Below are 15,006 nucleotides of genomic sequence, written 5' to 3'. Positions count from 1 at the left end.
AGGCCACATCTGGAGTATTGTGTCTAATTTTGGTCCCCCCACTACAGAAAAGATGTGGACAAATTGGAGAGAGTCCAGTGGAGGGCAACGAAAATGATTAGGAGGCTGGGGCACATGACTTATGAGGAGAGGCTGAGGGAACTGGGCTTATTTAGTCTGCAGAAGAGAAGAGTGAGGGGGGGTTTTGATAGCAGCCTTCAACTACCTGAAGGGGGGTTCCAAAGAGGATGAAGCTAAGCTATTTCTCAGTGGTGGCAGATGACAGAACAAGAAGCAATGGTCTCAAGTTGCAGTGGGGGAGGTCCAGGTTGGATATTAGGAAACACTATTTCACTAGGAGGGTGGTGAATCGTTGGAATGGGTTTCCTAGGAAGATGGTGGAATCTCCATCCTTAGAGGTTTTTAAGGCCAGCTTGACAAAGCCCTGGCTGGGATGATTTAGTTGGGGTTGGTCCTGCTTTGAGCAGGGGGTTGGACTAGATGACCTCCTGAGGTCTCTTCCAACCCTAATCTTCTATGATTCTATGAACATTCTGATCATATTGTCTGCCCTCCTGTACAACTCAGGCCTGAGATACTCATCCAGCAATCCCTGCATTAAACGCACTAACTTGCCATTGAACTAGAGCGTATATTTTAGAGTGACATCCAATCTTGCTTGAAAGATTCTAAGTGATGGAGAATCCACCCCATCCCTCAGCTCTTGAGAGCATCCCCATATTCAAATCTGAATAGAAACGGATTCACCCCATTCTCTAGGTCTGTGATGGAAAAGCAATTGACTGTAAGGGAGAAGAATGCCTCCCTTTCTGTTCTCCCCCATGAGCTGCTACATTCCACGGCCTACATTCTTGTTTCAGAGGTAAATGAACTGGGGCGCTGCTGGACATGAAATTGAAAACCACGAGGCTACATTGTGCAGACCAAGCTCTACAGCAGGATCAGCATCAAGGCATCAGGGAGGGAGGAGAGATAAAAGAAAGATTTGCTGAATGGCAGGGTGCTCAGCTGTACTAGAGTTTTCTCTTGACATGAATGTAAAAGTGAACTTAAAACAATGCTATATACCGGGAATATAGTTACCATCTCAGCAATAATAACCAAGCAGATTTGATACAATTTCATAAACAAGCTACCTTAAGTCCTCCTGCTTGTGAAGTATTATTGATCTCCTGGGCTTTATTCAGCAGAAAGAGGCTAAACCCTCATAGAACACCAGTGCTTTAAGGAAAAACAAAGATTGGGAGACTACATGTAGTAGACACTGCTGGGTGTGGGCAGCAGTGCAAGACTTAAGGGATTTTTTTATATCTCCACGTGTGGGTATTACTAACAAGTCTGCACATTTTAAAGGTCTCCACCCAGCAGTGATTGGCTGGGGAGTTTTACTGAGGTCCCATGCAATGTCCAGCTCAATCAAAGCCAGCAGCCAAGATTTTCTAAAGCTGGATTTGTAAGTGCAAGGTTAGGTGCCAGTCTTGTGCGTGTGACCCCCTTTGCCAGTCTGGAGCTTCACTGACCTCAATAGGTCCAGGGCCGGCTCCAGGCACCAGCCCACCAAGCATGTGCTTGGGGCGGCACCTGGAGGGGGGCGGCGCTGCGTGGCGCGGCACTCCGGCCCGAGAGCGGGGCTGTGACTGGACTCGCCGCCCTCCCCGCAGCGCTCCGGCCGCCAGGGAGAGCAGAGCCGCAGCGGGCTCGCCGCCCTCCCCCGGCGCTCTGGCCTGTCGGGGAGAGCGGAGCCGCGGTGGGCTCGCCGCCCTCCCCCGGCACTCCGGCCGGTCGGGGAGAGCGGGGCCCCGGCCGGGCTTGCCGACCTCCCCCTTGCACTCTGGCCAGTCGCGGAGAGTGGAGCCGCAGCAGGCTCTCCGCCCTCCCCCCGGCGCTCTGGCTGCTGGGGAGAGCGGAGCCCCAGCCGGGCTCTCCGCCCTCCTCCTGGCGCTCTGGCCACCGGGGAGAGCGGAGCCCTGGTCGGGCTCTCCGCCCTCCCCTGCCGCGCTCCCTGCTGGGGGGGGTTGGGAGGCTTTTTTGCCTGGGGCGGCAAAAACGCCAGAGCCGGCCCTGAGTGGGTCTCCATGCAGACAGACGGTTACAGCCGTGCAGAGATTATTGCAGGACACTGGGGCCTTCAACCGTTCAGCACCTAATAAGTGGCCTGATTTTTAAAAGTGCTGAGTGAGCTGCCCACCCAGATCCATGGTTTCACTGGGTACTCAGGATTTTGGAAAGCCAGGCCACTTTATTAGGAGCCAAATGCAGGCTCCTGTTTTTAAAGTTTATGGCCATGTTGGGTGAAGGCTCCTGGTCTGTTTGGCTGCCTGTGCATCACCATGTGCCATAGGATTTAAGAGGCAAAAAAGCCAAATGAACTTAAACCGATGCCTGTGGATCAAGTGCTGGATTGGGGCTCCCTCTGCTGGGAAAGTTAGAATAATAGGGAGATTGGGGATGGAAAGGAAAGTTTTAAGTCTCTATTACAAGCTAGGGTAGTTTTTTTTCCAGCTAAGGTCTATAGGCCTGCCCTCTGTTATCTACTAGATAGCTTTAAGGCTATGCCCAGCTGTTTGGATGCTGCACTGTTGCCACTCATCCATTGTCCACCTTTAACAGATTCAGAGGACACAGACCATGGTTAAAAAGGTCCCCCTGAAGCCATGACTACAGTAGCATCTCTGTGCATGTGCTATAAACCCACATTTCTTTTTTGCTACAAGCTCAGAATACAAAGACTCACCCACATGGAGTGAAAACTAGTCTTTGCCTATTGGGGGAAGTGAATTCTGTCTGCTAAATTGGAATTAGACAGCTGAGCTGTTTAGCAAACGAAGTCCACAGACTCAAGTTACTGCTGACTAAAGCTCCAACTTCACATATATCTGGAACCCTAGGACACTCTCAGAAACTAACAGGCAAACTTCAAAAGGTTCAGATTAAATAACTCTCCAAAACCTTAAGTGAATTTCCTCTGCTCATTTGGGCTATCAGGAACCTATTGGTTCTACAAAACTGGGTTAGAACTCTCTGGAGGACAGGATCTCTCAGGATATGCCAGTATTGCTGCCCAAGTGCAGAGCCAAAGGTGTAAATAAAGTAAGCTAGCCAAACTAGAGCTGGACCCAACTGCAAAAGTCAGAACAGGATCCAGACTTGGGGAGGAAGAGGATGTTAAATCCAGGCAGCTTATCTAGATTTAGAACCCAGTAACAAAATTCGGGATCCAAATTTACTCCACATTTTTGGCTGGTTTTGGCCCATTTTTAATACAAACACTTGAGAATATTTTATAAAGAATTTTGTTCTCATGACAGACAATGACCTGAGGTGAAACAGCTGTTATTTATCAGAACCTCTTTGGACATACAGGCCAAAAATACCAAGAATGTTCTCTAATTGGGGGAGGGGGGGCAGGGGGAGCATCTTGAGATGCCTTCAAAGGTGCTGAGCACCTACAACTCCAAGGGAACTCATATGAAGCTATGGGAAGCTCAGTACCTCTGAAAATCGGGCACAAACTGTCTCAGATTGAGCATCCAAAAATGAAAGCACCCAAAAGAAGGTGCTCTGATAGATCTTTCAGCTGTGCAACAAACTCAGCTGCCACTCTGGTTTTCAGTTAGTCAGTGTATGTCCTGCCAGCTTTATCCAGAGCTGGAGAGGTTTTATCTTGATTATTCTGTGAATAATCATTGTGTCTTCATTAATGCAGCAGGCCAAATCCTACATTAATTTACAGCCTCTGTAATCTCACTGACTCCAGGCAGAATTGGGCCATACGTGTTATAATAAACAGTATAATGAACTGGTATTTTTACACTTAAATGACTTTATGTATAGTTTTTATAAAATGAATTATCACTCTTCTGTTATGATGTTATATGAAATATATTCCTACATTTTCAGCAATAAATATATTTATTCCCTGCAACATATTGTGTATTTCCCCATCCTAGGATTCATTGTGATAGAAATGTAAGGAGCTTAATAAAAGCATCATTATTATGGAATACATTTGATCATAGCATTTTTAAGAGAGACAAATAGAAACAGGGTGAAAGTGTTGGGAAGCTGAAGGATACATTTTTTAATTCTGAGTGCCTCATCTGAGACATGATTTAAAAAAGTATGAAACATCCATAATTCCAATGGGAGTGAGGGATGCTGTTGCACATTTCTGAAAATAAGGCTCAAGACATCGTACGGGGAACCCAGAAATGGAGACGCTCAAAATTAGAAGCTACTTTTGAACTTTTCAATGTTATTGCTCAGCTACGGAACAGCCTTTTACAGCAAGAGATGAGACAAGAAGCAATAGTCTCATGTTTCTGTTGACTGATGTCACAATACCCTTTCTGAGTTATGTAATACATGGGTTACATGAAGGCCACTTCCCTCATCCACCAATACACCTTCTCCACTTTCACCCTTACACCTTCATCCGCCCATCCAGCCATATTTCCATTCATCCCTTCACCACCAGTTCATAAAAATGCTTCATTATAACCAAGCCACGAGTCACTCCTGATTGTCAGGGGGACAAATTGGAAATTACTTAGCCATCTCTCCTGGCTAAGTAATCACGTGATTGATTCGTGAAAATTCTTCATTAAAAACAAAAAAGAAATCCCTGCTGAACCTTCAGGGTGGCAAAGTTCTAAGACAGTGGTTCCCAAAGTGGGGTTCACAAAATGTTACAGGGGGTTCTCGGGAAAAGATTCCCTAATGGCAGACAGAGCTGTCCCTAGGAACCCCAGGCAGCACTGGGCCAGCAGCCCAGAGTCCCTGGACTTCCAAGAGCTAAGCAGATCAAAGCAAGCATATCTATCACACTGAGGAGATTTAAACTTCATGACTCCTTATAAGAAATGGAAAGGGAGGTGGATATTTTTTGCTGTTTTTAAAATTAAATAGGCAGCTAGTGTTGTTTTTACAATTATTATGAAGAACGAGTTTAAGCTTTGTTGTAATGTGCGTTATTTACCTGTACTGCTCAAGCCCTGAATGCTTATGTAGGAGGAACGATTTGAGTTGGCTTCTTAAATACCTTCATGCTGTTTCACATCTGATTCTCCTTGATGAAACATAGGAGCTTTGTCTTATAACAGGCTTATTCAAAGTGATACAAGCTACGAAAGTGAGATCTTGGAAGAGTGTTGCAGTTTTCATAATGTAATAACAGTATTATAATGATAAATAATAAATAGTGTGTAATAAGCATGTCATAAAAACAAAATGTATATTTCCAAGATCACTGCTTTTATAATTTATACTCAAGTAAAGGAGAAAATCCCTGGAAATATTCATTTTTAGGAGGGGGTTCACAAGACTTGACATTTTAGTGAAAAGGGTTCACAGGTTGTTAAAGTTTGGAACCACTGTTCTAAGAGAACTCATTGCAGAGCAATTAGGAATCTCTCCTGACAATTCAGACAATGTCTGTTGTGAAAGTTCTTCATTGCAACCAAGCAATCATTCTCTGGTGATCACCTATTTGAAATGCTCTCAATCTTCATTGCAAAGCATTAAGATGCTCTCCTGATATTTCAGTGGATATTGGTTCGTGAAAGTTCTTCATTGCAACCAAGCAACTATTGAGGGCCAAAAAGTCCTCAGCGAACCTACATTGCAAAGCAGTTAGGAATCTCTCCTGACAATTCAGGGGTGATCTCTCATCAAAATTCTTCATTTCAGCCAAGCACAACTGATAGTTTAGGATGACAAAGTTGCTGGAAAATCTGAGTATGAGAGAAAAGGTGGGGAATTGCGGATGAGTGGTTAGGTGGATTGATGGGGAAGGGTGGTTTGGGGGATTAGTGGGGCGGGTGGATGGATGGGGATGAGTGGATGGGTGGGGGAGGGGTTATGGGTGTATGCCTGGAAAAGGTGGATGGGTGCATAGGTGGATGGGTAGCAGAGCATGCATGGGTGGGTGGATATTGGTGCTGGGTGAGGGTGGCTGGGTGAGGGTGGGGAGTGTGCATAGGTAACTAAGTGGACGGGTGGTGAAGGGTGGATGGATGGTTGCGTTGGGAGTTGGTGGCTAGGTCAGAGGGTGGGGGAGCATGGATTGGTGGGTTGGTAGATGGGTGGATGTGGGTGTATGTTTGGATGCGTTTATTGATGTATGAGTGGATGGGTGTGGGTGGATGGGTGGGAGGAGATGTGAAATAGGTGATGGAGCATGTATGGGTAGGGGAGGGTGTATGGTTATGGGAGAGAATATTGGTGCATGAGTGGATGAGGATCTTTGGGTGAATGGTAGAAGAGGATGGCTGGGTGGAAGAGTGGATGGGTTTGATAGGGTGGATGGGGACTGGTGGGTGGAAGGGGAAGGTACATGCATCAGGGATGGTGTATGGAGTAGGGTGGCTGGTTGGGGAAGGGGGAATGGGAGGACAAGTGGAAGAGTGTTGATGGGGACTGATGGGATAATGAGGGAGGGTGTATGGGGTGGGGGTGGGCATATTCATGGAGAAGAGTGTATGGGGATGGGTGGATTGGTGAGGAATGTGTATTGGGATGTGGGGGGTGGGTGGTTGATGATGGTTGGGGCAGGGTGTATGTGTATTGAGGAGGGTGAATGGAGGGGGATAGGTGGATGGGTGATTCATAGATTCTAGGACTGGAAGGGACCTCGAGAGGTCATCGAGTCCAGTCCCCTGCCCTCATGGCAGGACTGTCTAGACCATCCCTGATAGACATTTATCTAACCTACTCTTAAATATCTCCAGAGATGGAGATTCCACAACCTCCCTAGGCAATTTATTCCAGTGTTTAACCACCCTGACAGTTAGGAACTTTTTCCTAATGTCCAACTTAAACCTCCCTTGCTGCAGTTTAAGCCCACTGCTTCTTGTTCTATCCTTAGAGGCTAAGGTGAACAAGTTTTCTCCCTCCTCCTTATGACACCCTTTTAGATACCTGAAAACTGCTATCATGTCCCCTCTCAGGGCTTGGCTACACTTGGAACTTCACAGTGCTGCCGTGGCAGGTGTAGTCGCGCCGCCAGCGCTGCAAGAGAGCTCTCGCAGCGCTGTAGGTACTCCACCTCTCTGAGGGGAGTAGCTTGCAGCGCTGCAAGCAAGCATGCAGTGCTGCAGGCACTGATTACACTGGTGCTTTACAGTGCTGTACTCGCTGCGCTTGGGAGGGTGTTTTTTCACACCCCTGAGCGCAGCAAGTTCCAGAACTGTACAGCGCCAGTGTAGCCAAAGCCTTCTCTTTTCCAAACTAAACAAACCAAATTCTTTCAGCCTTCCTTCATAGGTCATGTTCTCAAGACTTTTAGTCATTCTTGTTGCTCTTCTCTGGACCCTCTCCAATTTCTCCACATCTTTCTTGAAATGTGGTGTCCAGAACTGGACATAATACTCCAGTTGAGGCCTAACCAGCGCAGAGTAGAGCGGAAGAATGACTTTGCATGTCTTGCTCAAAACACACCTGTTAATGTATGGCGAAGGTGGATTAATGTAATGGGTGGAGGAGGATACGTGGCTGTCTGGGTGGGTGGGTGAAGGTGTATTGGGGGATGGGTGAGGGAGGGTGATGGTTGTATGAATTGGGGAGGGTAAATGGGTGGAGGAGTGGATGGGTGGGGGAGGGTGGATGGGTGGGTGGGGAAGTTGGATTGGCGGCTGGGTGTATGAGTGAGGGAAGGTGGATAGGTGGGCGAGGGTCTATGGGTGTATGTGTGGGGCTGGGTAAATATGCGAATGTGTGGGGAGGTTGGATGGGCGAATGTGTGGAGAAGGTGGATGTGTGGATGGGTTGGGGAGAGGGGAGGGGTGTATTTGGGTATGAGTGGGGAAAGGTGAAATGATGTACTGGTGGGGGACAGTGGATGGGTGGGTGGGTGGTGGAGGGTGCATGGGTCGTGGATCGTGCAGGCTGGCTTCATACGCCCTGCAAAGAATGGGAACTGGCAGCAGCTTTCCTGGGTACAGGTCAGGGAATTGCAACCAGCTCAGCTAGGAGCAGCCAGCCAAAACCTCCCCCTGCAGCCAGGGAGACACCGCTCAGGGGTGGGGGACTGGAAAGGTCTCTCTTACCTTCTCTCCAAGTGGTGCCCTCCCTGGGAGCAGGGGCTGAGGCCCAGGAAGGGGTGTCCTGGCCAGGCTGGGGTCTCTGCACTGAAGCAGCAGGAACGTTACTGCTAGAGATTCAACTCTCCCAGCAGCAGCCAGGGCTTCAGGGTCCCCAGCAGCAGCCCCCAGGACTCAGGGGTCTTGCAAGAAATGTGGGCTCCTCACAGCATCCCACAGTCACTGCAGGGAGTGAGATTGACTTCCTGCCGCTGGGACTGAGTGACCCCAGCCATCGCTCCCAGAGCCGCATCCCAGATGCTCCTGGGTCCCAGCGATCAACTGGTTGCACTGCAGCCCCCCTGCCCCAGACCCTGCCTCCTGGGGGCCCCACGTCCCCTAGGCATGGGCAGCTTCTCTCAGCATTAAGGGGAAACTGTGCATTGAAGCCAACATGTCAATAGGCGCACTCAAAGGAAACGTTGCCAAGTCTCACAAGAATAAAAAATGGCACTGCCTTTCCAAATTAGCCCAAAACAAGCCCAACCCTTTTCAAGCAAGCCAAAAACAAGCCCAGCCCTTTCCACAGGGAGTGGAATTCCATTTTTTTTAGTAATAATGTAAGTACACACAAATGTAGTATTTTCAGATTTTTAATGTGTAACTAAATGTTGTGTGCAGCAAAAACTAGAACTAGAACAAAAAAAGGTCATCCTTGCTCTCCCCATCCTCTGTGGTCTTGGTAGCTTCAGTATGGTACGTTCCCCTGTTGAACCATTGAAGCTTCTCTCTTTGTGGGACAAAATCCTTACAACAAATTCCCAGTCTTCTTAACCCATAGTGGAGATGTGGTAAACTGCTCAGAATCTGGTGATCCATCCTGTTCTGGTGCTTGGACCTCACATTGTTCATCTGAGAGAACACTTGTTCCATATCACCATTACTCAGAGGCATGGCGAATAGGGAAAGTGCAAACAGGGCTAGCTCTTTAAAGCACTGTTCACCTCTACTGGCTTGAAATTTGTATACTTCCACCCAGAACTACTCTGCATTTTTGTCATCCATGCTCTTCCATTACTGGGAGGTGATGGTTTGATACAGTGCTTCCAAGGCCCCCAAGTCACCTTTGAAAATTTTAAGCATGGAGATGGTCATTAGTTGAGGTTTTCCCTGAGAGAGAACAGCTGACGGACTGAACGCTGACCTAGATTTCCACAGATTAATATTTGCTGAAAATCTTGACTGCACTTGTTTAGCAGCTTCAAGAAATAAGTCTTGGCATCTATTCTTTACATTAGCTTCAACAGTATTGTCAAGCTTTGCATCTCCTAAAGCAACAGTAAACAGTATGCCAAAATTAATAGCACACAGTGGCAAGTGGCTGTATGGGTCACACAAATTGACTTCAAGGAGTTTACCATCAGATAAAGGGATCCTTCCTGAAAGTGACACTCTTGATATAAGAGTATGAAAGAAAGACTGGAGGCAGTCCAGCATTTTGAAGGCATTACCACCAGATTCGAGTTGGAACAGTTTATTGATTCTAGCAAATTCCTGCAGAATTGGTGTTAGAAACTGTTAATACAATTTATTAGCAAGGTCACAATACATCTGATACAAAACTTCTGCATCATAGCGTTGTTGTTCATCTTTGCTCACTTGGAAATGCAACTTTAACTTGTCCCAATGATCTAGTACAATGGTTTTCAAACTTTTTTTCTGGGGACCCAGCTGAAGAAAATTGTTGATCCCCATGACCCAACAAAGCTGGAGATGAGGGGTTTGAGGTGTGGGGCCAGGAATGAGGGGTTCAGGATGTGGGAAGGGGCTCTAGACTGGGGCAGGGAGTTGGGGTATGGGAGGGGCTCAGGGCTGGGGGTGCAGGCTCTGAGGTGGGGCTGGGGATGGGGGTTTGGGGTGCAGGAAGGGCTCCAGGTTTGAGGGGGCCTCAGGGTTGGGGCAGAGGGTTGGGGTTATGGGAGGGGGTCAGGGCTGTGGGCTGGGGGTTCAGGCTCTGGGCTGGGGCTGGGGATGAGGGGTTTGGGGTACAGGAAGGGGTTCTGGGTTGGGGGGGGGCTCAGGGCTAGGGCAGGGATTTGGCAGGTGGACTTACCTCCCGTGGCTCCCGGTCAGCGGTGCAGCAGGGGTGTGGAGGCAGGCTTCCCACCTGGTCTCACACCACAGACTGAAGCCTGAAGCAGCCAGCAGCAGGTCCAGCTCCCAGGCGGAGGCACACAAGCAGCTCTGCGCGGTCTCACCTGCAGGCACTGCCTGCAGGCACTGCCCCCAAGAGTGCAGAGCCGGTGCTTGGGGAAGGGGCAGCATGCAGAGCCCTGTGGCCCCCTTGCCTAGAAGCTGGATTTGCTGCCAGCTGCTTCTGGGGTGCAGCACAGTGTCAGAACAGGTAGGCACTAGCCTGCCTTACCTAGGCAGCACTGCCGATGGGACTTTTAACGTCCCAGTCAGCGGTGCTGGCCAGAGTGACCCAGTGCCTTATATGCCATGATCCAGTACTGGGTCGTAACCCGAACTTTGAACAACGCTGATGTAGTATGTGCACACAACAATCATAAATGGAGAGCCATCTAGTGGCTGATAGCTGAATGAACTTCAGTGGCTTGTTACCGTGATTTATCTTTGCATATTCACTGTGTCTCAGAGGCCTGTGAGAAAACCAGCTTTAGGAATGGGAGACTAAAAGCTCTAGATTGCATGGCAGAGTTTCTACAGCTTTATTGGCACACACGTGGTGTCACATTGCGTGACATACACATTTGATCAGCCTAAGATTCTCATGCCTTTGGAGGAGATGTGTGTAGACGGAATTTTCCTTCCTGACCATGATGCTACAGCCGTCATTCCCAATCCCAATACACTTGCTGAAATCCAGACCAACACTGTCAAGAAACTGAATCAGTGCTGTAGCAATTGCTTCTGCTGTTTTACTTTCCAAAATGACTAGTCCCAAAAATGTAGACACAATTTTGTTTAAGGAGGAGCTGAAGTAGCGCAATACAGTGCAAAGCTACTTTACTGCAGCAATGTCTGTGCTCTCATCTATAACCAGTGAATACTGAGACTCACCAATGTCTTTGATGAGGTCAGAGAACATGCAGGGAGCAATAAGATTGTTTATTAACGCTGTGCATTTTGTGTAATGCAGACTTACAGCTCTCTCGAAAGCTGATCCAACAAGTTCCCCGAGGTGATTCTTGGAACTAACCACTGAGTGCCAGGCAATGTAGCAGGCCAGTTTTAGCTCCACTTGGTGCATCGTGATTGACGGTTTCAGTACCGTAAAACCAACATCTGTCAGGCACATAGAAGAAAATGGTGTTGCATTTCTTTTAGGTTTGTCAGTTCCTGCATGCTGCACAAGGTCTGTATGATGTGCCCGAATCACCCCTTTTCTTTTTCCCATGCCTTTCTGTATTTTTCCATATTTTGCCCATTTTATTGGCGACATACTGGTCTTTCATTGGCTTAGCCTCAAAATGGCCTAAATTGGAACATGATAGGATGTGTCAAGTGGGTTGGCCAGAAAGTTGATGAATTTGCCCCCCACCCACAAAGGAGCTCAGGGAGTGGGACTTGCAGGGAGTGGGACTTTTGATTATTCCTTGATGTCCACCCCGTGGACTGTCATGATACTGTTCAAAGAGTTATAGGGCTTGTTTCATGGTGTGCACAATGACAACCTTTCTTCCTTTGGCAGAATGGAAAAGTGTCCCCTCTGATAATCAGAGAAGATGGAGATGTGGTGATGGCATCAACTGTTGTGCTTAAGCAATTATCAGATATTTTCAAAGTCATAGATTCATTATAAGGCATACACGTATACAAGATATCTGAATACAGAATGGATTGTCCTGCCTTTGATAACGGGGGGACGGGATTTCAATATATCACTGTAAGTAGATGTTTGAAAAAAAAATTTAAACTAGAAGTCATTGCTCAATGAAAAAAATTAGACTTTTTTGGTAATATTTATTGTTCATACTCTTTTGTCATGTAACTGAGAAATACATTGTTACAGTGCCTACATATTTAGGCAAAGGAGATTTTCTTGGAAATGTGAAGAAAACTAGTGATCCTAATACTGGTCCCAGTGAAGGTAAATTTAACACTTCAAATAATCCCAGTGTTGTAGGACAGGACCATCATCTATATGCTGAAGATTCCATTGTGTTCTCTGTCTTTATTACATGAGAAAAAGAATTGCTTACCTTCCAAAGAAAAGTTGGCAGCAAATCGACACAGGTTAAGTCTGCCTGCTTTATTCATTCCGTCAGGATATGTGTTGCTCCTTTATATGCCAGACCTTTGCAATTTTTTCCTCAAAAGATTTCACTAAGTATTGATCACAGAAGAGAACATTACACACTGTTAACATTCATAAAATTGCAAACATCAAATATCTATGCATATAATAACCAGCGTTTTCGTTATAAGTATGCCATGAAAATTGCAGACATATAAGCAGGGAAAGCCGAACTCAATAAACTCCACAATGCAGCATCATTCATTGGCCAATCACAAAGGCTAAATAAATACATTTGAACTATGTGCATAAATTCAAAGTATTTCTGGCTTACAAAGTCTGGCAGCATTTGATCCATGGAAATCACATTTCATTTGAAATAATGAGATCACCTGTAACATTTTAACAAAGTAAAATCATAGTAACTCAGGATAGGAAATATAACAGCACAAGAATGTGAATTTATAAAAAAAAACCACAAGCAGGGATGTTTGCAGACACTGTTTAATATATTCAGAAATCAACAGAATATATATATGGAGACCCTCTTCTTACCCACTTTATCTGCCATACTAATGTTTATTACAGGGAGTTTCTTTCCTAGTCAAGTTTTTTTTTTTTAAATCAGTTTTCTGAAATTCGGAAGGATCTGAAATACATAAACCTATATAACACACACTGTACATTTATGTATCATGATGATAACAGACATGAAAAGCCTTTAAAAAGCAAAAGCATGTATTTGTACAAAAAATAATAATCTCATAATCATATGACAGTTCTTAATTAGGGGGGTTCAGGATCAGAGTGTCACAGCCTTATGTGCATGATGTTTATTACTCAAGAAATCATAAGTGAAACTTCAGCTATACATCCTCACAGTACCTATTAGACAACACTTGATACCAAACAAATTTTTGGAGTAGAGAGAACAAAGCCCACATTCATATCTTTTCAGAACTGTTTAAAACGCATTTTGCAAGTGGAATTTCATGGCTATTGCATGAAAAACCCTTAATGAAAGTCTAAGCAATCTTTATATTAGTCCCTTTCCACGGCATAGTAGGTCACACAGTCTATTAGTAAAGAAACATTGAATGCACACAAAACATTGAGAGTTGTGAAAACCATTATAAATAGTATTTGAAATACTTATGGATTCCTTTTGAAAACAAGCTCATAGGCAGAAAATCTGACATGCTTTATACAGACTTCCACTTTTGTCACTGTTACACATATATGGAGCAACAAGGTATCACCATAAAAATTACACTCAGAACCGTGGCACTCACATGTCGCCTCATTGCTCTCTGGTTTAATTTTTGAGACATTTTCTTGAGCCTTTTCCCTCATTGTTAAAACTTAACTTGTCTTGTTTTCATTAGTTTTTTATCAGTGAGGAAAAGGCCTATGTCTGCATAATGTAGACAACATATACTGTACACACCTGGAGTCTTCAGTGATTGATAATGTTAGATTCTTCTCCTTCTCAGTATCCTGATCTGAAGTGTTTGTCTTCCCAGTGTCCAGGTTGCTTCCAGCGAAGGTGAGTGAAGATATTGAGGTGAATGCATGAGCTTAAGTACATGTGCCTGGAAAATACTTGCCCAGACAGGTGCTGATGGGCTTTGCAGAGTGAAATTATTCATAAATACCCCTGGTATGGTCTGTCATTGAATTGGAAATCCACTGATTACAACTCCCATTAATGAGTAATGGCTGGCAATGAGCATTCAGTGCCCACCCGGCTGTATATTCCCTCTTTTGTTGTCACTGGAGAGCAACTCCCAAACTTACTTCAGTGACAATCATATTTCAGTAACAACCATACAGCAAAAATTCATAATTTCTTTTAGAGGGCTTTCCCTTCACCCTCCCACTTCCCTGATTTTTGTCACGTAGACAGCAAGCAGCAAAAGACCAGAAGTCCGAAGTGCAGACAATGCGATGTTTATTGGAGTTAGTTTCTGTCACAACAGGGTCACCTGGGCCTTCTCTCCTCTCAGCCGTCCTCTGACCCCCTCTGGCCAGAACCGGCTGGTCAGGTCACTGGGGTCCTCTCTCTGCAGCGCATTGTCCTCCCACTGGCCAGAACTGGCTGTGACTCCCAAGCTGGGCCTCCCAGTCACCAGGTCACCAGTCGCTGGGGTATCCATTCTCCAGCCATTGGCTGGGGTCCCAAGTTCCCTCGCTGGTTCTCTGTAACAACAAACTCCCTCTTCCATCACCTTGTTTAACCAGTAACACCCAGGGAAACAGTCCTACCCCCTCTGCATGCAAACCATTGAAAAAACCAAGAAAACCACCCACTTCGTCACAGTTTCCAAGCAAGCATATTCTGAAGCCCTTCATACCAGTCGGGCTTATCTCTATATGCTGATAGAGACTGTTCCCTAGTGTTCCGTTCCCAGCTCTGATGCCATAGAGCATTTACCTCATGTCCCCCTTCCTAGCTCTGATGCTGCAGAGCCTTGCCTGTGTCCCTATTCCCACCCCCCACTTAGCAAGCATGATTCCAATTTCCCTTCCACTTCCTGTTTGACCCCAGTTTATATAGTAATATTCTCAGCTATACCTTAACCAATCATTTTACTGAAATTTAACTAACTAATCCTAACATATTGTAACATAATTTTCTAACCAATTATATCCCACTACCCTAATTAACTTACACCTAGCAAAATTAATTATACAGCAGACAGAAACAATTAGAGAACCAGACAGATT

General features: G+C 45.9%; 1 protein-coding gene across 3 annotated transcripts in view; it reads left to right on the top strand.

Annotated features, from left to right (window-relative positions):
• The window catches only part of LOC128840822 (uncharacterized), a 72,275-nt gene extending 68,271 nt beyond the window's left edge, over nt 1-4,004 (top strand). For 2 of the 3 annotated variants that reach the window (XM_054035269.1, XM_054035266.1), the window contains exon 9: nt 861-4,004. The gene's annotated coding sequence lies outside the window, so the exon portion shown is untranslated. The other variant, XM_054035268.1, reaches the window with a different exon arrangement.
• The last annotated feature ends 11,002 nt before the right edge of the window (nt 4,005-15,006 follow it).

The sequence above is a fragment of the Malaclemys terrapin genome, chromosome 7, assembly GCF_027887155.1.
Source record: "Malaclemys terrapin pileata isolate rMalTer1 chromosome 7, rMalTer1.hap1, whole genome shotgun sequence".
Lineage (NCBI taxonomy): Eukaryota > Metazoa > Chordata > Testudines > Emydidae > Malaclemys > Malaclemys terrapin.
Note: the sequence above shows the minus strand (reverse complement) of the source record. Positions and strands in the feature narration are given on the sequence as shown.